Source organism: Chiroxiphia lanceolata, chromosome 7 (assembly GCF_009829145.1).
Source record: "Chiroxiphia lanceolata isolate bChiLan1 chromosome 7, bChiLan1.pri, whole genome shotgun sequence".
NCBI lineage: Eukaryota > Metazoa > Chordata > Aves > Passeriformes > Pipridae > Chiroxiphia > Chiroxiphia lanceolata.
In genome coordinates, this window is record NC_045643.1 from 91135 (window position 1) to 117982 (window position 26848).

At 48.1% G+C, this 26848-nt stretch overlaps 1 long non-coding RNA gene across 1 annotated transcript in view; it reads right to left on the reverse strand.

Annotated features, from left to right (window-relative positions):
• LOC116789490 overlaps positions 1-26848 on the reverse strand; it is an 87349-nt gene that overhangs the window by 28748 nt on the left and 31753 nt on the right. The window contains exons 8-9 of the long non-coding RNA XR_004358049.1: positions 3133-3242; positions 2158-2297 (exon numbers count right to left, since the gene is read on the reverse strand). This is a non-coding gene — a long non-coding RNA (uncharacterized LOC116789490). The remainder of the gene's footprint in view (positions 1-2157; positions 2298-3132; positions 3243-26848) is intronic.

Here is a 26848-nt window from a genome sequence, read left to right on the forward strand (position 1 = left end):
CCCCTGATGCACCATTTCTTGGAGGCCCCCTCCATGGGACCACTCTTTTGAGCTCCTCTGGAGTGGTAACTCACAGCTCTGAGAGCTGGCTGGGGCACCAGAGGACTTTGGTATTTCTGCTTGCTAAATATATTAAATGTGTCCTGTTTTACAGGCAACTTGCAATAACAGGGAGAGGTTGCACAGGGATGTTGAGGGATCTCCAACACAACCAGCTTGCACTGACATCCATGTGCTGTGAGTTCTGATGAACTCTGAAGTCCCTTTCAGCCTTTGTTTCTCCCCAGTTTTCTGTGAGAGGAATGCCTGCAGTTCCCGTGCCCTTGGCAGACTACAGCACTCATAATTATAGCAGGTCTGGAGAGCTGGGCTAATTGTAGTGTTGATCCTAAGGTTGTTTCCTCAGCCCAGCAGGATGGCCTGTTCTCCTTTCACGCTTCCAGCTTAACAAGGCTCTCTTTAATTTCTCCTTAATAAAACTTGGGGCAAAGGGGAACATTTAATGTGCAGTTAAATAAAAACCAGAAAGGGCACCATACTGACCAACTTCCTAAAAACCGAGTGCCTGTTCTACAGCCATCCACGGGACATCAGCAGTGAAATCAAACCTCGGGCACAGAAGCCTGGATGCTAAGAAAACCTCAGTGCCTTTTGTTTGTTAGCAATAATGTGATTTTATCGCTGAGGAGCCGGAAAAGGGAGAACATTAAAGGTTCCCTACGTGGGGATGCGGGAGCACCACGGCCATTTACGCCCATAATGAGTTTTGCTGCCTCTGAGCAGAGCACAGTTAATAACAGATCATAAAGTGGGTTTACCACCCCAATTGCCAGTCTCTGAAGGTTACTAAAAGCCTGTTCAAATGAGCACAGTCAGATCTGCCTGGCTGGGCTGAAATCACCATTTTCTTCATGGTTTAGAGGAAACTTCTGTTTCTGCCTTCATTGAAACGGGTGAAAATCAGGAATGGAGCAAACAGAGCCAACCTGATGTTGTCCAAAATCACTTAAATTTGTCTGATGACGCTATTTGTTTGCTCCACCTGGAGCTGTCCCATCAGCTCCTTAACTAATTCTAAAACTTCCCTATTTTATCAAAACTCCTTATAAAGCATCTCCACACTGGACAGGGTTAATCCAGCCCCGGGTGCTGAGGCCCTGGCACAGGTTGCCCAGAGAAGCTGTGACTGCCCCATCCCTGGAAGTGTCCAAGGCCAGGTTGGATGGGGCTCGGACACCCAGCCTGTGCCAGGGCCTCACCATCCTCCCAGAGAATGATTTCTTCCTAATGTCCTACCTAAACCTACCCCAAGGCTGGTGCCCAGAGAAGTACCATTTCTCCTTTTGGAGAAGCCAGCTCCATCTTGCACACACACTTTTCCATTTACAGCCAAAAAGAGGGAAAAAAAAGCTCTCCATTTCCATTGTTCATTTGGCGCTTTGATTCCTCTCCATTTTCCTTGCCTTTGTCTGTGTGGGAATGTGCATTTGTGGGAACGACTAATATATTTTAATGTTTTCTGCAGTTGTTTAGTGAGCCCCCTTCTGAAGCCTTATGGACCACCACGGGTTGAGAAACTGGGATGGAAGATCCGCAGAGACAGCCTCGTGCAAATCCAGCGTCATCCCTTTGAAGTCCTCGGGGCTTCCACGGCAGCCAGAAGTAATTAGGGAGAGAAAGGGACTGTGAGAGCCGTGCTGGCTCGGCAGCAGCGCTTCCCGCTGGCTTGGAATAAAGCGGAGCTGAGCCGAGCACTGGTGGAATTACGACACCAAATGTCCAACCTAGTAATGGAGCCCGCCCAGGGCTCACAGGCAGCAGCAGCTCCTCCACAGCAGCACTCACACCGTCAACCCCCCCCTGCAGCAGTGCCAGAATTACACCCCATCCCACCAAGCCGGGTCCCTGCAGCCTCTGGTTTCCACAGCAGTGTCCAAGGCCAGGTTGGACGGGGCTTGGAGCAACCTGGGCTAGTGGAAGTGTCCCTGCCTGTGGCAGGGGGGTGGAACAAGATGGTCTCTAAGGTCCCTTCCAGCCCAAACCATTCTGAGATTCTCTGAAGACCAGCACAAGCAAGAATCACCACGTGACTTTACGCAGCTCTGAGACTTGCAGAGAAAAAAATCAGAACTGAATAATCAAAAGGCTTCTTCTTACCTTACTAAACCTCTCAATCTGCCGAGAGCTCCCTCTGCCATGGGGTGCTGAGCCTCAGCAACCAGGACCACTCCCCCTCTGGATTCATGCAGTGGCTCCTCCATATGATTTGGGAATTCTGCTTGCCTTTTTCTCCCTCTCTATAAAGCAAAGTGGGTACAGTTAATGGCAGTCCCTGTTGCTTAACTAGCCAGCTCTCCTGTGCCTTCCCCAGTAATGGATGCACCCCCAGTTGGAGACGTCACCTTCCCAAAGATACCATGTACCTGGGAAAATCCCTCCTCCTCTGCTGAACTGTAGATCAGGTCTGTAGGGTGGCTGCAGGAGATTACTCTGGGGGTCGGGCTAGATGACTTTTAAAGGTCCCTTCCAACCCAAACTATTCTGTAATTACTTTGGGGATATTTCAGAAGAGGAAAGGAATTTTAAAATTCCACCCTGGAAAAGGTACTAGTCCTCTTCCTGCTTTTCCCCTTCTAGGCATGGTTTTGAGAAGCATGTTCCTCTATTTTTCTTCTGCTGTCTTGCTTTTTTTCTCCCCTCTTGCCTTCCCTCCCCCCCATTATCTTCTAGCAAAGTTACTATTTTCCACAGCAAAGACTGTGGGCATCACCAAAGTCAGACGGCACCTTGGGTGGTTTTTAGACCAACCTCATACTCAAAACAGGGCCAGATTCAGAGCTGGATCCCAAATTTTCCATGTGGTAATAAACTCTGTATTACAAAGATGAGCACAGATGTGAGACCAAGTTGTGTTTGGGACAAACCATGAAAATTCCCACAGAAATTTTTAACAGTAAATTCTCATTCAGCCCAATTCACTGAACCTGTGGGAGAACTTTGATTTTGAAGGTGTTGGAGAGGAAAACCTCAGAAAGTTTTATGTTTGAACCCAAAAGCTTCATTTCATCCTTTTCATATAGGTTATTCCACCCTTTCCTCCCATTCTGATGCCCATGATTTGTATGACTTTACCTGCCATTTAGAATAAATGGTCCACTTGGGTCAGGTCTCTCCCATGTTTCTGACTCCACATTTCACAAGAACTTCCAGTCAGTGTAAAAACTTGGACTTTTCTCCCCGATCTGGAACAAAAACAAATAGAAAACCATCAGGAAATTTCATTCCATGTGACAGGAATTGGACTTTCTGGACAGCTTTCATTGCTGTCAAGAAGGGTGGCTGGCTGAGACAGCTCATCAAAGCTTTGGAAGTGTATCCAAAGGCTGGAAGCTGGCAGCACGTCCCTCAGTCCTTGCATCCACTGCCAATATTGTGAGGATGGGATTTTTCAGGGTCTCCTCAAAGAGCTAAATATACAGTTCCCAAAATGCCTGAGGTCTCTAATTCTGGTAGACTCCCTTTTGAAGAGTCCCAGCCCTTTTTGTTGGTTGTTTTTCATTCTGCTTTAGATAACCAGAGTGGGCCTCTCGCTCATGGAAAGCATTGCTATATGTGTCACCTCCCACCAAGAAAAGCGAAGAAGAGAGGGTAAAAAGCCACATGAAGATATTAAAACAAGGAACTGGAATGTCTACAAACTGCTGGGAGAGTTCATTCCTAATTCACATATCCCTATTTACTGCTGAAAACAGCTATTTAGCTATTTATGGCATTATAAGCAATCACTCTTGGTTTCTGCTCAGCCTCAGATGGATGGTTGGCCCATGTATCTCATGCTGTACTTAAGTAGGATAGAAAAAAACAACCGAACAAACAAAACCAACAAAAAATAAACAAACAAACAAACAAAAAACGAAACAAAAAAACCCCAACAAACAAAAAAAAAACCAAAAAAGAAGATAACAGACCTTTTGGGATGGGCACATCTGGTCCCCATGTGTAAGCCCAGCCTCAGGGAAAGGCTGCTGACAGAGAAAAGCTGCATGTTGTGGTTCTAGACAAGCTTCTTCAGAGGTATTTTATAGATACAGAGGCACAACCATTATAGATATGTGTGTAAATATACACAGAGAGAGAGACTGGGCAAGGAAGAGCTTTCTCTATTTTCTTTTCTGAAGCTCGAAGATCCCACCTGGCCAGATGCAGATCCCTGGGCAGCACTGATTTCCTGTGGAGCAGGGATGCTGTTTCCTGAGTGTTGCTGGATGGTGAGAGGCTGGGGAGCAGAGAAGGACTCGGAATACCTCCGAGTTTGGCAGGGAAGCCCCAGGACAGAAAGCAGATCCTAGAATGGTTTGGGTGTGAAGGGACCTTAAAGTCCATCCAGTCCCACCCCCTGCCATGGGCAGGGACACCTTCCACTAGCCCAGGTTGCTCAAAGTCCCATCCAACCTGGCCTTGGACACTTCCAGAGATGGGGCAGCCACATCTTCTCTGGGCAACCTGTGCCAGGGCCTCCCCACCCTCCCACGGAAGGATTTCTTCCCAATGTCCCATCTAAATCTACTCTTCTTCAGCTTGAAGTCATTCCCCCTTGTCCTGTCACTCCAGGGCCCTCTAAATAGTCTCTCTCCATCTTTCAGGTCCTGGAAGGCCACAATTAGGTCACCCTGAAGCCTTCTTTTTCAGGCTGGAAAAAGTAACCAATGTGAAATGATGGATACATTTATGTGAACTTTTTTTCCTTATGTGAACTTTCTAACCTGCACACAGAGCTCAGGTCCTGGTGATGGGCGAGACATAAACACTTTGTGATCTAGCCTGTGCCCTGCTGCCCAAAAAACAGAGCTGGTGCTGCTCTCTGGCCAGCAAAGTCTGTCCTCCTGTGGGAAGGCGGTGCCTGGAGATGCCTCCCCTTAGTTTCAAGCCCACCATCAGCCTTTATGCACCTCCTTCTTTAACTCCAAACCTCTTTAACTCAATTCACTTATTTTGCAGTGACAGAACAAATAATGCTTTCAGGATGTTACAGCTAATCAGCGGGACATCTTTAACCTACTATTAATTTGGATGGCAAGCGAAATGAGTAGGAACAAAACCAGCTTGTCTCCTTGCCCCAAACATTGGCCTCCCAAGGAACCAAGGCTCACTTTGGTATTAAGGAGGGAGCAAGCCATGAGCACAACCTGGTGCTTGGCTGAATTAGGGCCAACAGCCTGCTAGGAGTAAATCCTTGTCTGCTGGGACTGAAATACCCTTGGACAGGATACACTGGAACACAGAACAGCCACTTCAAGGAGTATTTTCCTTCAGTGAGATCGTACATCTGTTCATTGCAAGGCCAAAAGGCATCCATATATTTCTGTAAATTGGAATTTTTGTGGCAGTGTGGGGGATAAAGCACTTATTTTTTCTTTTGGCTTTCACGTTGGACGTGGGTGTCTAATGTCCCTGTGTCTTTCTGAACCCTGTTCCTTGGGAGACCTGCTGCCTGGCCCCATCCAGAGACCCCTGCAGCAGAGAAAATTAATCCTCCCTGCCATGCAAACACACAGAGCAAATCCCAAAGGACCAGCCCTGAGGCAGTGACAAGCAGAGAGGCAAGTGATCTCAAGTGATGGAGCAGCCTCCAGCCCCCAGGGCAGCTGACTCAGGAGCCAGCTGCACTCACATTTTGAAACCATTTCACCTCATCCCCCAGTTCTCCATGGACCCTGGCTTGGAGAAGGCTCTCAGCCCTCCCCGTGGAGGGAGCAGCTTCTATGGATGTCTTGAATCCTGGGTGCTTGCTGTCCTGTGAGATACTTTTGGTGGGATGGGGATGCCACAGCTCTGCAAGGGCAAAGATCTCACCAATCTCCTGTTTTCCAACGCCAAAATGGGACGGATGGATGGAAGGATGTGCCAGTTCTTCGTGAAGGGACAAACTGGTGTATAGGGAGACTCATGTGGGAAAGAGCCTGGACAAGGAGCAGAGGAGAGATTGGATATTGAAAAATAGTGAAAAAAAAAATAAAAAAAAATAATGGAATTGGAATATATTACAAAACACCACCCACTTCCTTCCACAGCCTGTGTCCAGTTCTGGGCCCTCACAACAAGAGAGATATTGAGGGGTTGGAGCATGTCCAGGGAAGGGAACAGAGCTGGGGAAGGGGCTGGAGCAGCAGGAGCAGCTGAGGGAGCTGGGGGGGCTCAGCCTGGAGAAAAGGAGGCTCAGGGGGGACCTTCTGGCTCTGCAACCCCCTGACAGGAGGGGGGAGCCAGGGGGGGGGGTCGGGCTCTGCTCCCAGGGAACAAGGGACAAGAGGAGAGGGAACGGCCTCAGGCTGTGCCAGGGGAGAGTCAGGTTGGACATCAGGAAAAATTTCTCCATGGAAAGGGTGGTCAGGCCTTGGAAGGAGCTGCCCAGGGAGGTGGTGGAGTCCCCATCCCTGGAGGTGTTTAAAAGCCATGTGGATGTGGCACTTGGGGACATGGTTTAGTGGTGGCCTTGGCAGTGCTGGGGGAATGGTTGGTCTCAATAGTCTTAGACGGCTTTTCACACCTAAACAATTCTATTATTTAAATCAGAAACCTTTTTTCCCTGCTTTTTCAAAGGACCTGAAAATGATCTTTCAATAAGACCACGATAAATATCAAGGAGTCTCAAATATTTTCATTAGAAGCTACTATTTGTTGTAGAAACAAGGGGAAAAAAATCCCAGTACATGCTCAAAGCCTATATTTCCCCCTAGCAAACCCCAGAACAGTTTTCAGCATTCCCTGGAAGTTTTACAAGTCAAACCATTTTAGTCTGAAATACTGTATTTCTGCAGCATCTACTGATACTGAACATGCTGCTTAAATAATCCAACCCATACCCTTAAGTGAGCAACACAGAATCAGGGAATCAGTAAGACTGGAAAAGATCTCCAAGATCATCGAGTCCACATATTATTTTCTGCTGGCTTTTTCCAGGGACAGGAGCATGGTAGCATAAGGGCATTAAAGCAAATATTTCTTGAGCATTTGCTCTTTTTTATGTACTATAGAACACACAGTAAATGACTCGAAAAACCATGTTGTTAAGAAGTTCCATGAGTATTACACTTTCTTTTCTTTAGATCAGACCATAACTCTCACAGCAGGGGGAAATTTCTGTGGCCAGAAAGCATAATGAAGACCAGGGTTTGACTAAAAGGTCCTTACGCCCTTGGGTGGATGCTGTGGATGCTGCTTGGGAGCAGAGGGCTTTTTTCAGAATTCATAAGAAATGGGCTGTCACAGAATCCCAGAATTGTTTGGGTTGGAAGGGACCTTAAAGCTCATCTTCTTCCACCCCCTGCCATGGGCAGGGACACCTTCCACGATCCCATGTTTCTCCAAGGCCCGTCCAACCTGGCCTTGAACAGGGACAGGGCAGGAAGGCTTTGTTCATATGGAAGTTTCTTTGCATTTTCAAAGACAGTGTAACTTTTCTCTCTCAGTAAGTTCGACTTGGCCAAAGGCAGAAACAACTGGACTATGCAGAACGTACATAGGAATTGAAAGGATGTCAGGTTTCCAAGCCCCTGCTCTATGCTATGCACAAATCTGGGAATCAGCAGCTTGCAAGATAGAGAAATTCCTGGGGATCATCCAAAAGAAAAAAGCCATTTTCCCATTATAAGTGGACTGAAACCAGAGCTGGAAATCCAACCCTCCTTAAAACCGTGCTGCGGTTTGGATGAGATGCCCTGAGTCTGGATCAGCTGACTCCCATTTGATGCAGAACCCAAAGCAGATCCATTTCATAGCACTGCTTCAGATGTGGCTGAAAAACTCCTGCAAGTGACAGATTTCCCAATGTTTTCCTGCTTGCAAAATGGCTGCAGGTCCTTGTTTGAGCCAAGAAGCACGAGCACTGCCGGCAAAATCTGTCAGCTTCAAGTCTAGGAGCGTTTTGCAATGCAGTCATGAGCCTTTCTGAAACCCAGTTCCCAACCAGACTACACCACGGCAGTTTTCCATAGCTTTTTGGGAGGCTAGTTCAAGCAGACAGTTCTGCACCCTTTTGGAAAGCTGTTTTTGGGGGTTTCCTGCGTTCTCTTGGCTCCCCTTCCACTGACTGCTGTGACTATTCCAGGCTGGTCTGCAAGCTGCAAAACATTCCCATTTGCAGACTGAGCAAGTTTTAATTACTCCCAGAATTTTGCCTGGAAGGGAAGAGCCAACCATGGAGGCAAACTGAAAGAGTGTCAGCTTAAATTAGATATGAGGGGAAAATTCTTCCCTGTGAGGGTGGTGAGGCCCTGGCACAGGTTGCCCAGAGAAGCTGTGGCTGCCCCATCCCTGGAAGTGTTGGGGCACTTCCCAGGCCATGTTGGACAGGGAGCAACCTGGGCTAGTGGAAGGTGTCCCTGCCCATGGCAGGGGGTGGAACGAGATGAGCTTTAAGGTCCCTTCCAACCCAAACCATTCTGTGATTCATATTAATCAGATAATGAGGGTAATTGATCTCAGTTCTGTACTCCCAAACACACAAGCCAGAGTACAATGGCAAAAAATAAACCTAAAGCACTATTTGGATGAGAGGAATGTGCTGTAAAACCCAGGAAAATTCACTTGGGAGCTTTCTCTCCAATTTTGGGTCTTTTTTACATACCCTGCCTGCAAATAACCTCCCCTCCCTCCATGCCCAGCCCCTATCTCTGCAACAAGGGCCTTTGCCAAATAACACTTCTAGTCATATCTGGAGGATAAGGCATGCAAAGCTCTGGTGCATTCAAATTAAGATTGGAAATCATTTCCTTACAGGAAGGAGCTATCCAAGTTTGTCTTCCCTTCCTTTTGATTATACAGCTCAGATTAGGGAGAGTCAGGAAATTACATTGCCTTATGAAAAATAATAATAATTAAAAAAATAAAAAGGAAAGAGAAGAATATCAAGGAAAAGGAAATTTTTTCATTTCCTGCCAAAAACATTCCCACAACTTCTTTGAGGTTTCAAAGGCTTGGTTACATTTCTTTCTCTTTTTTTGGTTTTTTTTTTGTTTGTTTTTTTTAAGTTTCACCCTAACAAGTACCACTTTGCATATGCTCCTTGTTTTTAAACAGAACATGGGCCACTATGAGAAGGAGCAATATTTTCATCCAATTCATATTTTAATATTAAAGAGGGAAGGATACTGACAGAGAAACCAAAAGCCAACACTTGCCCCACAATAAATTCTGAGCACTGCTGAGAGGACTGGCTTGGGTCTATGTATAGAACCATCAGAGAATGGTTTAGGTTGGAAAGGACCTTAAAGACCACCCAGTTCCAACCCCCTGCCATGGGCAGGGACACCTCCCTTGAGACCAGGTTGCTCCAGACCCATCTCTTGCTCTGAGCATCATCTGAGCAAAGACAAGCCTTTCTGGGTAATAAAGTAGGAAAAAAGAAATCCCCATCAAACAGGTTGTGCCTAAATGCAGAATTTATGATTCCACAACCAACTGTTGGTCAGTCAACATGGACAAACCTGTTGTTTTACCCGTGCTCCTGACAAAACTCGATGGGGAGGAGGGAGAGAGGTGAGCTTTCTGATGGGTGGAGAGAAAACACGGCTGAATTATTTACTGCCAGTTTTAGATGAACCACTCCACGGGAACCATGGGACCAGGTGGGTGAAATACCTTCACCAAAATGATTTATGTCTGGCTTTTGTAAGAAGATACACTATGACAGGCTGTACCATGCTCAGTCTAACTCGACCCGGATGGTCTTAGCACTGTAGTTTACACATAAATATGATTTTTCTTTTGCTAAAGTCGGCTGCGTGCTGCACTCATTTGTATCTTAGCAAATGCACACAAACCTGACACAAACCACGACTCCCTCTGGGATCGAGGTACCACCTCCCTGCCAGCTGCAGGGGAGGGCAGTGATCTCAGCCAGCCCCCAGCTGAGCAGCAGAACAGGAGGGAGCAGCCCCCCAACTTTCTGATCAACTTTCCTGGCCTAAGCTTTCACAGCTGTTCTACACTTGAAAAATGTTCACCCAAAGCCTTTGATGTTGCTGCTGCCTTGCCCTTTCTAAGGAGAGGAATGTGGCCTGAGCATCCCAGCCTCACAGAAGAGGGATTCCCCATCTCACAGCTCATCTAAAACCCGTGGGCAATCCCACTGACCATGGGTTTGGGAAGGGTCCTTCAGTGTTTCCCTGCAAAAGAAACACTCAGCTGTGTGATTTACCATCCTGTTCAGGGCTGTGCTTTGCTGGGTGGCCTGGGGTGATGGGGCAAGACAGGCTGGGAGAGCTGGGGGTGTTGAGCCTGGAGAAGGGAAGGCTCCAGGGAGACCTTCCAGTGCCTAAAGGGGCTCCAAGAGAGCTGGAGAGGGACCTGGGACAAGGAATTTTTTATCATCAGTACTGATGCCAGCACAGTGCTGTGACAGGCACAGTGGCTGCTCAGCACAAACCTGAGACAGCACAGCCCAGCAGCTGCTTTCCCCAGGCAGTTCCCAGCCTTCCTCCTGTGCTCCTCTCCCAGCCCTGCTGCTGCAACCCACTGCCCAAACAAGCCCCTGCTTACTCCTAAATACCCCTCCCCTGGGAGTGCTCCTTAGACAGGAAACTTAGAGCAACACCCACCAAAGTTTCTGTGGGCATTTGAGACAGGCTGGAGAAAATCCATCTCATCCCCCATCTAACCAGTATCTTTGGACATGGGTGAGCACAAAGCAGCAGTTTGTTTCCTTTTCTTATTACTGGAGATCAAAACAAAGCCAGGAGAACGGCAGAGGGTCCCCAGTGGCAGCAGGAGAACAGGAGGGGGTCAAAGCAGCATCATTAGCAGAGCAAGGTACCACACACCAGCTCCCACATCCAAAGCTGGGTGATCCATGCTGGGAAGCCCCTCTCCCTCCTTCCATTCCCTCCAAGAGGAACCCCTGGGGGTCTCAGCTCCATCCCAGAGCTGCAGGATCGTGACCACAGTGGCAGCCCCTACGGCATCCAGCACAAGCCCATCACCACCCTGCTGCAACATCCCAGCAAAGCAAATCCCTTCCATCAAACACCCCAACACAGCAAATATTGTCAGCAGGGTAGATCAGTGTGACTTTTAAGTGTCAGTGGAGCCACAGGGTTACTTCTGATCTGGTGACAAAGCTTGTCCTAACCTCATTTGTCTCTTTGGAACACCAGCCTCACACAACAAGCTATGCTACGTACCCTCTAGGGCAAACCATGTCTCCACAATCTCAGCCAGTCCTTTTTCCTTTTCACCACATTCCAACACTACCAGATTGGCATGCAAAACATCTAAACCTTCTTTTAAAAGTTCAGCCTTAGGACAGGCTTAAATGCTAAAAACCTCATCCAGTAGTGGTAGAATTTCCATATCCATAAGGAATTTTTTCAGCTGCCTTGTGGGGCAGGCAGAAGATTATTCTGCAATCCCTCTTGGACCATGAAGTGCTCCTCTCAAGGCCTGGGCACCATCCATCCCAACATCATCACTCAAAAACAGCTGAAGCACTGACATAGGTTTGAAAACCCTCTTTTATTTCCTACTTTAAACATTTAATATTATATATTAATAGAAGCATTGTTTAATATTTCACCCCTCCTTCAAGTAGCATCACGTGTCCTGTAAAATATACGAGACAGCAGTGGTTTCCTGACCTTCTCTGCATCACTCACTGTTTCAAAAACCCACCCTCAACTGTGCTCTTCAGCAAATTAAACAGCCCTAATCTGTTTAACCCCCTCCTCCCGTGGAAGACTTTCCAAGCTCCTCATCCTTTCTGCCTCCCTTTGCTGGCTCTGCTCCAGTCCCATTTCCATCTGGTTTGGGCACAGGAATGCTCCCCAAGCTGACAGTGCTCCTGTCAGTTGTAGGATGTCATTCAGGGTTGCTCTCCAATCCCTAACCTGTCAAACACCTCCTGGAGTGGGAGATGGAGCGTCTGGGAATAACCACTACCAGGGCTGGTGGTACAAACTATTTCAGGACAGTGTAAAGCTGGAAATTTCTGCCATGGGAAGAAGAGGTGACAGAGTCAAACCTGCGTCTGGAATGATCATTTTGTGGTTTAAAGGATGACAGGGAAATTACCACCACTACATCCCGTGCCATAGATAGCAAATATCCCAGTGTCCCCATTTGGGGTCTCTTTATTAATGGTCTACAGCTGAAATTGAAAATGTTACCTCTGGAAGGTGAACAACACAGCACCAACGCACTTGGCAGCATCCCTGAGGTCTGACAGCTCCCGGCACACAGGGACATTTGGGGACTTCAGTTTCAGGAAAAGGATGGGTTTGGCAACCCTTCAGCCCCCAGCAGCTGCTCCAACCAAAGTATTTTGCCATGCAGCATCCCTATAGCTAGGGAGAATATTTCCCACTCCCACACTAATTTTACCTGGTTTGCCACCAAGAAAGCAAACCAGTTTTTAAGGAATGAAATTAAATCAAAAGCAAAATCATTTTGCTTTTCTCACAAATCCTCTTTCCCCCTTTTTTGGTACAGAGATGGAAAATTATATGGGAAGTGGGAGGAAAAAGGATTGTTTAGAATAATAATTTTTCTGCATGAAGAACTGGAAAACTTGCCCCAGCTTAATCCAAAAGACCTGAATTTCCATATCTCACCTCACCCCTGTAAGCCTCTCACCTGGCAGTGATCCGGATGTTTGCTCTTGCTGCAGCCTTTGGGCTTTCCTGCAGCACCATGGAAAAGGCAGAGGCTGTGGATGGAAGAATGGGAGGAAGGAGGGAATTGGATGCCTCCAAAGACAAATGCTGCCTTGTGGAAACTGGGATGGCTGCAAGCCTCTCGCAGCTCATTGCTCCACAGCAAGCAAGCTGGTGGTCTCCATCCAACCACGGGCAAACATCCAACTTGGAGACCTCCCTTCCAGACTGATGGCAGCTGCTGAGTGTCCCAGCAGTGTCTGCTGCACGGGGAGGACACCGGAGACGGGAAATGCGCACGAGCCCTCACCTTCCCTGGGGAAGGGCAAGAGGAGCCCAGCGCTCTTTTGGCACTGCACGGTCGCCCACAGCATGAGCTGTTCCTGTGACAAACTGCTGATCTTCTCCAAGGGGTAACAGACCTTCCCATGAGAAGACCACACAAAAGAAACTAAGGACTGAGTCCAAGAACAGGCAGGATCTAACTAGTCCAACTTAAATTCTAACATAGCATCCAACTGGCCTTCATCCCAAGATGGGATGCGAGACTCAGTCGAGTCAAACTCGAGCATGTCAGCAGGGTGGGCTGTCCCACCTCAGACAAGGCAACACCCCTAAGATGAAATCACCAGCAAATGGGCTTCTGCTGCCCATGGCTCTTGGGCCAAGCCACTGATAGCTGCTGCTGCATCCATCCCTGAGACACCACTGAACAACCAGAGGGATTTTTCCAACCTGTTGCCACTGTCTCAGCGTATAGGGAATTCTGTAACTCCCCATGCACACGGAGATTTTATTTTTCCCTTCTTTTTCAATTACATGTTCCATTAACTGCCTGCACCTCCTGATTTGCTGAAGTCTAGCTGAGGTTTCCAAACTGAAAAAGGAAATAAAGCAGTGATCTATTACCATTTACAGCTGCCATGGGATGATGCAAAACTTAATCAGTTGTTTGTGAAATGCTCTCACTAGCAGGGAAAAAAGGCTGGGGGAAGAGCAATCCCTTGCTGAAGATAATTTCCACCCCATCACCCTCTTGATTTTCTTTTAAATAAATGCCTGGGGAAGTGGAAGCCCTCAAAGTGTATCCAGGTGATGACAGCTCTAGGCTCTCTGCTACAGAAGGCTCCCAAACTTACTCCAGCAATGCCATTGCTGCTGGCCCTCCCCAGTGGTCACCAGACTGTTCTGACCACACACAATGCTGCAGGCAAAAGAGCCACCAGGCCCTTGGTGGGACCTCAGCAATTCCTGGTGTTATTTGAATCAGAGACCACACTCCGAATTCGACCCCCTCAGCCTTCCCTTGGTTGGCTTCAGGTCCAGAAGATCTCTTGGGTCAGCTCTGCCCTTGACAGGTGGGTTTAGTCAGCACTCCTCAGATGGCTGTTTTAGAGGTCATACCATTCCTGACAAGACCATTCCAATGAGATCTGCTGACCTGAAGCAATCCTGATGGGAACGACAGCTCTGTGCAGCTATTCCTTGAAGAGATGGCCATGGGTAGATACAGAACTCTGAAGCAGACAGCCCCTTGCAGCTCACCTCTGCTGAACCCCGTGAGGAGTGGCTGCAGCTCCCCGTCAGCACCATCCCAGCAGCGCCGGAGGGACTCTGCCGGTCCCACACCCGCACGTTCCTCCCCCATTATCACAAAAACCTCTCCGCTCCCCAACTCAGCCCACGTGAACTGGGCTCAAAGACCACCCAGCTGGAGCTGCAGAGCATTCAGCGACGAATAAAAATAACAGTTGCATTAAGTGAGGCTCCGCTCCTTGCCAGGAAGATTAGCAGTGGGAAAATTCCTCCTTCAGGGAGTTCTGCAGCCAAGGACCAGCCCTGAGGGTTCATGACCGACAGCACGCCCCACGCACGTTTAACAGCTATGGGGGAAACGTGGGAAGAATGATGAGACTGGTGACTTCCCCTAAATCTCACTATTGCCCTCATTCCTCAAAGGGAGAGCACGGTCAGGTCAGTGATCCCGGCGGAATGACAGGCAACCGGCACCCAGGCTCCTTTACCAAAGCTGTTCCAGGGGAACTGGGGACAGGAAGGCTGCACCAACTGCAGCATCATCTTTCCCTCCAGCCCATTTGTTATTAAGAACAAACCAACCTGAGGATATTAGAGAAAGGAGGAAGAATCACCTCATTCACTTGTCAAACAGATTTCCACCAAGCATCTCTGAGGACGGGTCCACATGTGCCAAGTGAAGGGTGTGTTGTATAATGAAGAGCCATGAAAAGGCAAGAGCCAAATTATGGATCACAGAGAAAAATACTCCATGGAGGTGAAAGATGAATACACACACACACACACACACACACACACACACATATCCTTCAAATGTTTTTTACTTTGCAGAAATGCAATGGAAGGAAAAACAGGCTGGAGAATTTTGTCTCACCACAACCACCAAGCTCTAAAAATCCCCTCTAGGGCTTAAATGATATGTCCATGCTCCAAACCTTTCCAATACTTGCCCTCAAAATAATTCAGGAAAGCCTGTTACACGGTCCCATACCTGTTCTTGCTGAAAAGAGCACTTCAACACCGGACTACAGAGAACTTTGTGCTTTATGCACAGAATTGGATTTGTCTGGCTGCCTTTCACTCTCTAAGTCTAATCAGAGGTTCCCTGGCTCATTTTACAGTGCAGTATGGGCACAACCTTTATGTTACATAAAAAAAAAGACATGTCACACCAGAAACACAGCAAGGTCTTGCAGAAACATTGGCCTAAGATGCAAAAGCTGATCTATCCATCAACTACTCACACTTTTTGTTTCTCTCCTCCTTTTCATAGACAAGACAGTTCTCTTTCACCTCCTCCAGCCACTTTCTAATCACTGCCCTGCCCTGCCACCTGGTAAAAGAACAGTAAAACACTGGCACAGGAGAGCAGGTAACTGCAATATTTAATGACTAAAATAATTTTTCTGAACCTCAGACTATTTGGAACCTCCCAAAAATTCTTCCAAGTGAGTTAAGAATCGCACGGGATGACAACTGTGAATGACAAAAAGGCCTCAAAACACCTTCCAAATTAATTACTGAGTTCAACCACCACAAAGTCTTCGGCCAAGAGCCCCAGGGCCCAGTTTTCCTGCTTTTGATTGATTTTTCTTAATCACAGAGCTTGTTAGTCCCAAGCAAGCCCCCCATATTGCATTGTGCTTGACCTCCTTTGGATCCCACTCATGGGATTCGGGGATGGTGCCACCCAGCCAGATGTTTCCAGCGCCTTTTGACAAGAAATACATATTTTTCTTTTATTGGACACCCTGGCAAGAGAATCCACATGGAATGTAAACTCTGTCTGCAGAGATATATATTTTCTCTCACTGTTTATAAACAGATAGAGACCAATTCTTCCCCCACCAGAGTTATATGAGCCCAGAATTTATCAACGTTGAAGAACATACTCCTGATTTACACTGAATCAAACGGGCAAATTGTTTGCAGGAGAAAAAACTAGATGAGGCAAGTAACTCTCATTTGCATATAGATTTGAATACACACACACAACACAATATTTAGATTATTTGTAAGCAACAAACTTGCCTCAATACCCACTACAGCAAACTTGAGATCCAGAGGGAAAGTCAGGGAAAGATACCCTCGTCTTCCCCAGTGGGAAGGGAGGCTGCTCACACCTGAAAAATTTCCTTGGCAACATCTTCATTTGGCAGCTGCTTTGACACCCCTGAGCCAGCCCTCACATTTTCTCTGCTGAAGGAGCAGGGCTGGGGTGTCACAGATCGTACACCCACAGACCCACAGAGGGTTTCCTGGCTTCTCACCAGCTGACCAAGGCCAGGCTGGACGGGGCGTGGAGCAACCTGGGCTAGTGGGAGGTGTCCCTGCCCATGGCAGGGCGTTGGAACAAGGTGGGCTTTAAGGTCCCTTCCAACTCAAAGCATTCTGTGGTCTGTAGTTCCAAGTTCCCTTTCCTTGCTGCTTCTCCTGCCTCGCTGCTGGGTCTTGCTCTGCTCCACCTTGTGTTTGCTGCCCCGCAGGACTGTGGCCTGGTCCCAAGAGTCACCAAAGGCAGGTTACCAAGCTGGGTCTACCTTCTCCCACTCAGCTGCTGGCCCAGCCTTCAGGACCTGCAAAAATCACCTGGTGATTCTAATGGAATCAGGCCTGTAGCTTCTGTTCAAAGGCCTGAAAGGCACGAAATCAAAGTACATTAATTTGATAACTGGCCTGCGTACCCATGAGGCAATAAGGATGGTTTGCATCAAATGTCCTTACAAGACACAAGAGAAGCCAACAATGTTTTGACATCAAAAAATTATGATACTTGTAGAGCTGAGCTTTCATAATGATGCATTGTCTGGCCCCAGTTACTGTTGAAACAACACAAACACACTGGTAACAGAATAAAACACTCTCTAAATACATATGTATCTATACATTTATAAATGTGCAAACACAGAGACAGGAGGAGACAAATATCTGCAGGTCACAAATGAGCAGCTTTAGGAAGCTGCAGGACACGAGGGAGGATTTTGTTTAGAGTACAGCTTCCCCCTTCCTCCCCCCAGGACGAGATCTCAAACATCTGTCCCCCATTGCCTTCCAGCGAAGCCAAAGGGTCACTGGTGCAAAACCAACACTGAACAGAGAGGTCACACTTTGGCAGGGTAGTCACTAGATTCTGGATGGATGAGGAGCGCTGACTGTGCTCATCCCCTGCAGCTTCTGCCTGATGGGGCTGCAAAGCTCTGGCAGGGTGCTGCTCCTTTGCCACATTGATTTAAAGGGTTGGGGAGGATAAAACTGGCCAGAGGTAAGGTTAATCACTGACACTGCAGCTCTCTCCCTCCAGCCTCACCATCTCACAACCGTATCTGAGTATGAGTGGAGATGCCTCACTCCTTTAATCTGTTTTTTTAATACTCTTATGGAGGGAATCTGGGATCATCAAACTTAATGCAGCTCAAAACGTTTAGAAAAGCAGAGGAGGGCAGAAAAAGGATAAATACACACACAAATAAAATCCCAGAAGGGGGAGGAGGCAAAGCTGTATTCCAGCAAAGGAGCCCTGTTAGCACAAGACACACTGCCGAGAGCAGGGAAAGACTGAAACGTGCAGGTGCCAAGTGATATTGCAGCTGAGTGCCAGGACAGCATCCCTCCAGGAGCAGGCAGGGGAAAACCAACTGTTTGAACAGCAGAACTAGGCTGAAACGCTTTCTGAAAGGGCTCCAGGAGGGAGAACATGGAGAGGCTCTCCATGGCCCAGGCTCAGCCTTTCCCCCTGCAAACAGTGCTGCCCCCACATCCCTCCTGGACACGGCCATCCCTACGGGCGATTCCTCCAGGGGCACCAACAGTCTGCAACACCCCAACAGCTGGTGGCTTCTGGTGCTGCAGGACAGGACAAGTGGGTGGCCATCAGCCAGAGGGAGAGGGCTGCCAGCAGAGGCAGAGATTAGCAAAAGGGGGGATGTGCTGCACCCTGAGAAGGGAAAGCTGTGACAGCCTGACTTCAAGCCTAACCCACAGCAGCACCAAAAGATTGATATCAATCATCTTTCCTTGCTCTGGGATATTCCTTTGGGAAGGTGATGCCAAGCCACATGGAAGCACACCCTTCCTTCACACCAAGCCACGTGGGACAGCCTCCAGCACGGCTGCACCAAAATCCCTGCAATCCCAAGCAGGAATCAAACATGCCTAGCAAATTCCTCTCATAAATCTCTGGCAGCCTAACTCATACAGGGCTTCTGCAGAATGACAAATACCTGCCATTTTCCTAGGAATAAAGGAAAAGAGAACTCCTTCCTTCCATTAGCCCTTTGAGGGGAGTTTGGGTTTGTCTTGCTGTTCCAGGCTGGCTGGAGGCATATGATGGGACAAAGATGTAGTTTGGGTTTTTTTTTATCCTCACAGCACTATATCTACTTATAATACTCCTTTTTTTCCAGCTTACTCTTGATCCCAGCCTCAGCCCATCTTGCCTTGAGCCCCAGAGATCCATCACAAGGAAGTCACACTGGGTTGTCCACTAAACCAGCACAGACCACACGATGAACTGGACAAACACGGTCATTGCTGTCACAACCATTCTGCCTCCAAGGCTGGTTGTTGTCCAGCACCTTTGGATAGATCTTCATAAGAGCCCAGAAAGCCCAGATAAATAATCCCATGACACACTGGGATGTGCCATGAGTTCTTGGCATCAAATCTATGCACCAGGGGCAGGGTGGATTCTGCAGTCTGTTTGCTCTCATAAGTGAGCCAGACTAACATGAAGGACCAGGGTGTAGCTCCCTGCAGGGATCTGTGCTCAGGGACACTGCCAAGCAGCCCCAGAGAGGTGGGGACAGCAAACTGGCTGTGAAACCCAGCTAGAAAGCCTCTGCAGGAAGAAGTTGCCCGACTTAAGAAGCATAAAATCAAAATCCTTCCCTGGACAATATCCCTTTTGTTTAAGGAGGAAAGTAGTCCTGAAAAAGCAAAGTTTTTCTCTTGGAAAACTTGAATAGCCAAGCCCTGGGAGACTGCTGAACTCACTTTCCACAGCCATCAGGAGGAAGGTGAAGCTGAAATACTCCATCCAGGAAAGGCCCTCAGGAAAACAAACCCTGTTTGTTCCCTGCTGATTTTCCTGCTCTTTTTTGTCCCTGGGAGGAGGGGAACCCTCCTGGTGCAGTCACCCACAGCTCTATTTATTGGCAAAAGGGTCCCCGTCTGGTGCTCCCCACAGCTCTCAAAACCCCTGGTCCCAACACCTGGGGGCCCACTGCATGTGCTACTACCAAGCATCTCTTGGAGCAAATCCTCCTGAGCTAAATCATGGCCATTGCCAGCACCCAATCCCCAAAGGCCTCTTTCCTCGGGGGTTTTAGGACAGTACAGGTTCTCCTTTCTAAAAGATCCCCAGTTCCCAGCACAGCAATATCCCTGCTCTCCACACCAAGGTCAGGCCCACCCTGCACCCACACACAGACCTTCCCAAGTGCAGGTGATCAGACACACCATGGGCTGGGCAATAACGGGGTGACCCCCACTCTGTTGGGGTTCTTTGCCTGTCTCCTGAGCCGTGGAGGTTTGCTTTCCATTGCTACTTGGAATCCCAGAATGGTTTGGGTTAAAGCTCATCCAGTGCCACCCCCTGCCATGGGCAGGGACACCTTCCTCTCTCCCAGGTTGCTCCAAGCCCCATCCAACCTGGCCTTGGACACTTCCAGGGATGGGGCAGCCACAGCTGCTCTGGGCAACCTGTGCCAGGGCCTCCCCTTCTCAGCACAGGAAAGTCCTTGCTAGCACTGTCCCAGTGTGTTCAGCTGGCACCAGGACATATATCTGGAGGGTGAAACCCTCTCCTTAAACCCCCCAGACCCTTATTCCATCCACCTTTCTCTTAGAGAGGAGGATGCTGAGCTTTGCAAGCATGGGCTGTCACTTGGACCAGGTTTGTAGATGACACTGCAACACAACAGCAGCCACCTCACGCTTCCTCTCCCTGGAAAAAATCTCTCTGCTGCATCCTTAGGGATCAAACATAGGCAATTCACATTTTATCCAGGAGAAAAGTGAAAAGCTGGATACGTCCTCCTGGTAGAGAGATACACAGCCCTGGAGTTCCTGTTTATAAAACTGCAATCAGTGCAAGCACAAATTAGGTAGAATCAGTCAAGAGTAGGAAATTGCCATCAGAATTTCCCCTTTTTTTTTTTCTTAATAAAAAAATAAAAAAGGCAATTTAAAACCGCTCTGACTGCTGAGCTTTCACAAAAGCTTTCCAAGCCTTCATTTCAATGGTGTGTGTCACCACAGAAGACACACGAGATGCAGTGAATTCCCCCAAGTTAATTTGAATTATGCCACAAACCAGATGTGTTCTCTGGTGCACAGAGAACCTTTTTTTCTTCTATTTCCAAACGACTACTGCCACATCCCATTAGTTCTTTTATCCCACTGCATCATCTGACATGACAGAACGAGTCCTGACACCCTCATATATCATCAGGAAGCAACTCCATGCGAGATGGAAAGAGCAGCAGTTTGTTGTAGAAGCAGGTTTGATGGGAAGTTGGGGCTACTGTCTCGAAGGTATTTGGGAAAGGAGAAATTCCCCTTTCTGCACCAATTACTACCTCCCAGCCAGGAGGTATGCTGGAATGAAGGTGGAATGAATTGGTGAATCATATGGAATTTCACCCTCTGGGCTCGGCTTCCAGCTTGTGGGAAAAGACAGAGATTTAAGCAGAAGCTTTGAAAGCAGGAAGAAATAATTAAAAACACAGAGCCTGGCCTCCTGTGTTAGAGCAGGCTGTGCTTTGCTCCCAGAAATTCCTCCACCGAGCCCAAAAACCCAGGGCGCTAAGGAGGAATCTGCCACTGTGCCACGGATATAAACTCGAGACAGAGCTGAGCAAAATGTGTAAGATCCTTTGGACACCTATTCCAGTGGTTAAACCCTTCTTATCTTCAGAAAGTTTTAATCTAATGCCCATTTCCTGACCTCAGTTTACAGTTGCCTTCCTGGCTGGGTCTGCTCCTCCTCGGCTCACGGAACCCCAGAATGGTTTGGATGGGAAGGGACCTTAAAGCTCATCCTGCTCCAAACCCCTGCCATGGGCAGGGACACCTTCCACCAGACCAGGTTGCTCTAAGCCAAGTCCAACCTGGCCTTGGACACTTCCAGGGATGGGGATATTCTGAGGACACCTCTACATCAAGTTTTTCCTTCCCACTCTTGCCATGCTGAGCACAGATGACCATTGAAACACACCCCTTGGAACAACATAATGTTGATTTGCTCAGTTCTCCTCCACCAGAGCCTATGGATCCTCCACCTAAGCCCATATCTCTGCATTTCTGCTATAACCATGACTCAAACTAACCCCAAGTACCCAAACTGGCACACCCAGGGCAGCACACACACGGGGTCACATTTGATTTCCCCTTTAGGTAAGTTGTTGTAAGAGCTCAGCGCAAGGTAAATTTTCCAGATGTGAGTCACTCTCTGCATCACATACAGGGGGAAAAAAATACCCCAATTTTACAGCCCTTCTGGTAAAGGAATGCAGAGAATGTGCTGTAAACACTCCCCCCATCAAATAGGTGGTAAATTGAGCCAGGAATGCTTGAAACGCTGCACTTGGGAGAACTGGTGGGAATGATCTGGGGGTTTGAGCCTCTTTCAGTCAAACTATTTGTTCTTTCTGTTCCTTGATTTCTTTTCAGTGCATTTGAGATGTTGAGAAACATTTTTCTCTGCCTTACTCTCCTGGTGCAGAAGGGGTGAACAAGGAAAAACCTGTGAAGATATATATATATATGTGTGTATATATATATATATGTGTGTGTATATATATATGTATAGTCACTGGCCCCAGGACGGCCCCACAAGGAAATCCCAGCTCAAACCATGCCCAAGGGCTGCACTGCAGAGCACCTTTCTGCCTGACAGATGGAAGGTGGGTGTTTTCCCACCTTCAGAAGGTCTTTAGCCAGAAACAGACAAACGAAGCACCCAGCAACATTTCTTCCTCTCCTGAAAACATTTTAACAATCCTAGATAAAAGAGCCGAGCTTTACAGGGCATTACATGTGCTTTTGATGAATTTGGTTTCTGCACTGAGTGAAGGAATGCACTTAGCAGGCTGTTTCCCCCTATATAAAAACACTGAATTAGCATTTCTCCCTGTGATTCTCAGTGTAATATTGCTATGTCAGAACAATACAGGATAAGCAAAAACCCATAAAAATGGTCTTATAAAATTGCACAGTGCTTGGTTTTCATGCTTTAATCCCTTGACTTCATCAGTTGTTCCACCTGCTGAGAGCAACAAGCCTCTCCTCCACAGAGCCCTTATGGTTATCAAAAATCTCTGCTCTGCAAGATCCAAGGGGACTCAGTGGCCATCACCCAGCTGAAAACCATGATCCCAAAGAGTATCTGGAGATATTTCAAGGCCAGGTAGGACAGGGCTTGGAGCAACCTGGTCTAGTGGAAGGTGTCCCTACCCATGGCAGGTGGTAGGATGAGATGAGCTTTAAGGTCCTTCCAACCCAAACCACTCTGTGATTCTGTGACTACCTGGTGCCCAATTTTGGGGGCAATGTTTCTTTAAGACTGGCAGTTAAAGTGCAGCAGTAACAATCTAGGGTTAACAAGGTTAGGCATTATGTCCAGATTAGCATTACCAGATGACCTGAAGCAAGGGTTATATTAAAAAATGCCTTAATTAAAAAATACAGGTCAGAACCAGTTTCAGCTCCAAACCTCCGGTTATATTCCCTAATTAGAAGGCTTGGACACATAGCTCAGAGTGATGGATGGGCCGTGTCTGCCTCATGGCATCACATGAAGAGATGGGACACGGCTCCCCGGGCGGGGCTCGGGTGAGATCACACCACTTCTCTTCGTTGCAAATCACCTCTTTTTTCCCCAGACATTAATAGACTGCAGGCACTCGAGAACTAGAAATCAGCAGGGCACTGACTCCTGTTGGTTGCTTCACTCTGAACTTCAGCTTACACCCTGAAGCCACACCAGCTGCTGGCTCAAGAAAAGCAGAGAGCGCCCACAGCTTAACACGTTATCGACCGACTGCCCAGCCACAGCGCCTGTGCAGGAGGCAGGAGATGCATCCTCCTCCTTTTGCCCAATCTGTACCCTGGAGGATGACCTCCACCTCTGGGGGGTGTCCTCAAGGTCTTCAGCTCTGCTCAGACAGAGGTCTGTGGGAAAGGTTTGCAGAACAGACCACGAGCAACCACATCTAAAGTGTGAGAGCGACACAGTCCTGAGCAGGAGGGAGGTGTTAGGTACTGATGAACACCTTTTACCTTTCACCACATGCTGTGCTGACCATCTCCACCCCTTTCACAGACATCCACACAGGTGCCCTGTCTGGTTCAAGCCCTTCACCAAAACTGCCAAGCACAGGCCTGGACCCTACAGAACCCCATATCCCAGTTCCAGGATATTTCCCCAGGTGTTTTCAGATGAAACCAAACGTCTTGTCATTAACACCACTGCAATTTCTTGCTGGAGGAGAGTAAACCCTCTCCATGAACCTCATCAGAGTGGTCCTGCTTGAAACATCCACCTGACATTTGGGCAAAAGTGCTTTTCCACTCAAAAAAATAATCTCATCACTTGTACAAAAGAACTGGAAAAAACCATAAGGAAGTGTCAGGAAATAGGGTGAGGAGCTGAGCCTCCCACCCTGGATGATTAGAGACCTACAACACTGGAAAGAAGGGAAAGCAAACCTTTTACATTGCAGTTTAAATGCCAGAAATAAGATTGCACCCTCAGTAAAAAGTTTCAAATACCCCCCACCCTGCCCCCCAAAAAACCCCCAAAACCACAACAACAAAAATCAAACAAACCCCAACAAAACCAAATCAATGAAAAACAAACCCAAAATCCTTTTTTTTTTTACTGCAGCACAGTATAACCACAGAATATGCAAATTCAAATAACTTGCATATTTCATTTGTTTATCTGCTGCCCTAAGTAGAGATTTTGCTACACAGCTTGCAAATTCCTTTGGGAAACCAAATTGGTAATCTGATGGAGAAAGCCATAAACGGGAGAAGGTCTTCCAAATTAGAGACAAAAAAGCATTTCCTTGCAAAAGAAGGTTCGTTCCTTGGCTATTTCAGCATGCAGGCAAATTTAGGGGGTGCCTGATAGGTATTTCAGATAAAATGGACTGGGAATTGTCCCAGGGACAGTTGATTTGTTTGGTATTAACTCTGCCCTGCTCTGTCAGTGTGTGTCTCCATTACAGGCCATTATTGCTGTTTTCCTGCTTCATTTACATAATTAAAACAGATGAGCTGTCAGGGGAGGCACCTCGTCCCCTTTCACACTGTAGGAGGAGAGGCCGAGGTGTTCTCCATCCCTCCGCCTTGCCAATCCCCCTCAAGCGACAACAGCACACAGCAGCCAGTCTGCCCTAAATTCCTCCTGCCCACCATTCCCACCATGGAACAACTCAGGAAACACCTCCTGCACTTGACAGCAGTGGCAGGAGCGACTTGGAGCCCCCAGAGTGAGATGAACAGCCAAGCACCAGGAGATCTGCAGGGCACAGAACATCTCCCTGAGCACCAGGAGATCTGTGGGACACAGAACATCTCCCTGAGCACCAGGAGATCTGCAGGGCACAGAACATCTCCCTGAGCACCAGGAGATCTGTGGGGCACAGAACATCTCCCTGAGCACCAGGAGATCTGCAGGGCACAGAACATCTCCCTGAGCACCATGAGATCTGTGAGGCACAGAACATCTCCCTGAGCACCAGGAGATCTGCGGGACACAGAACATCTCCATCGGTAGCGATTTGTATGGCCCCGAGCACAAATCACTGACCGGAGCACCCGGTTCTGCTCTGACAGACACCACGTTTCCTTGTAACCCCTGTTCCTTTTGTAATCCCCACGGGCTCCAGCCCGTGCCTGGGGAGCTCTACATGCAAGTGCTTGTGTGTGAAGGAGGGAGGATGGTATCTGGGGAGAGCTGCTGACAGCTGAACATGCTCAGAGATCCCGGAGTCAACGGTGTGTTCCAAGCCAACGTGGCCGTGAGGCTCCAGCATCCCAAAAAACCACGGAGGAAAGCAACAAAGAGGCAACATCTGCTTTTGGAGAGCCTTGTCCAGGTGTTTGGTCCCTTCCCGGCACACCGGGGCTCACACAGAGGATCAGAGGTGGTTTTCCCCCATCCCAGATTTATTACTGGAGAAGATGTCTCCAAGGAAGCTGGGGAGGTTCCTGGTTCTCATCTCCTCCTCCCTGCGGCTGCCGCATCGCCCAGCGCCGCAAATCCCATAAATCAGCAGGAACAGCTGGGAGATGAAAGTGTAAATAGGCCATCAGAGGAGTTATCGATGCTGACAGGCAAATCCTGCCCTGACAGGCCCCCTGCCACCTCCCCTTCCTTGGGATGGAGGGATGGAAGGGCTGGAGGTCAACGTCAGCCCTCAGGATGGGGGTTTCATAGATGGTCCAACTGCTGCAGGTGCCTGTGGGTCAGATGGGAAGATGCTCCAGCCCAGTCTGCTTTCCACTGGCTGATATTTGCTTTTAGCAGCTCCCGCTGTTTAATCACCTCAAATCCCATTCCCATCTCACAGATCCCAGGGATCTAAAAGCCAGCAGAGCTCAAGGAGGATGACAGTATTTGTGGTAAGGCTGGCGAGGATAAAGCACGGAGAGCTGAGAAATCCCAAATACAACATCTGAGCATCCTAACGAGGATGGGAGAGAGAGGGAGGAGAGTGAGAGCAAAGCTGAGAGCAAAATCCTTTCATTCAAAACTCTGCTTTGATACCTGTGCCTTAAAACCTTCTGTTCTTGTGTTGTGGGTGAGAAGTCTGGTTTCCTCTGTTAAAGAAGGAGGGAATAAATCTTCTGAAACTGCCTCTTTAAAAGCTGTGAACTGAAAAGGAAGAACCTTCACACATTCATATTTAAAATTCTGGGATTTTAAACACTGGTTGTGCCCTATGGGTGGGGAGACCAGGGTAGTCCCCCAAGAGGAAGCTGACTCCTGGGGCTTCATGGCTCAGCTTTAGCACACTGTAAATTAAATAAAATTAAATAAAATTATTTGAAGTAACGCTGAACCCCAAAAGGAATTTCCAAGGGCTTCTCTAGAGCATTTACACTCAAAGTGCCACCCTAGGGAGCAGCAGGACTGACACCACCAGGTATTTGCCCCAGAACCATCGTGCTCTTCCCCAGGCACAAGACCCTCCAGCCTTTCCCCTCTCTCCTGTCTTGCTTCTTTTCACGTCACACTTTGGCTTTCCTGGGACTTCTCCACCAGAACAGCAGACAGGAGGAATGTGGCACACCATGTTTGTTTGGATAAAGCAAGAAGGGGGGATTACTCTTGGCTTCCTAATGGAAAACTGGTACTGCTGTTAGCTCTGCAGGGAAAAATTGGATGAATGAGGGGGAAGCCCCTGAATTCCCCAAAGAGAGTGAATTACCCATGCTCCAGGAGCAGTGATTAGGCAGGATGCCAAGCCACAGCTGACTTTTGCCAAAAATACCTGAGTCAAAAGTCCATAAACATCAGGAACTTCACTGCAACCCGCATGTCCTTGAGGCCAAGCGAGGAGCCAGCGCAGCAGAGCCCGGGGAGACGGTGGGACTCCTGACTTTGGTGGCCCTGAGAGCCAGCCCAGTTTCCATGGCCTGAGTCAGAGCTCAGA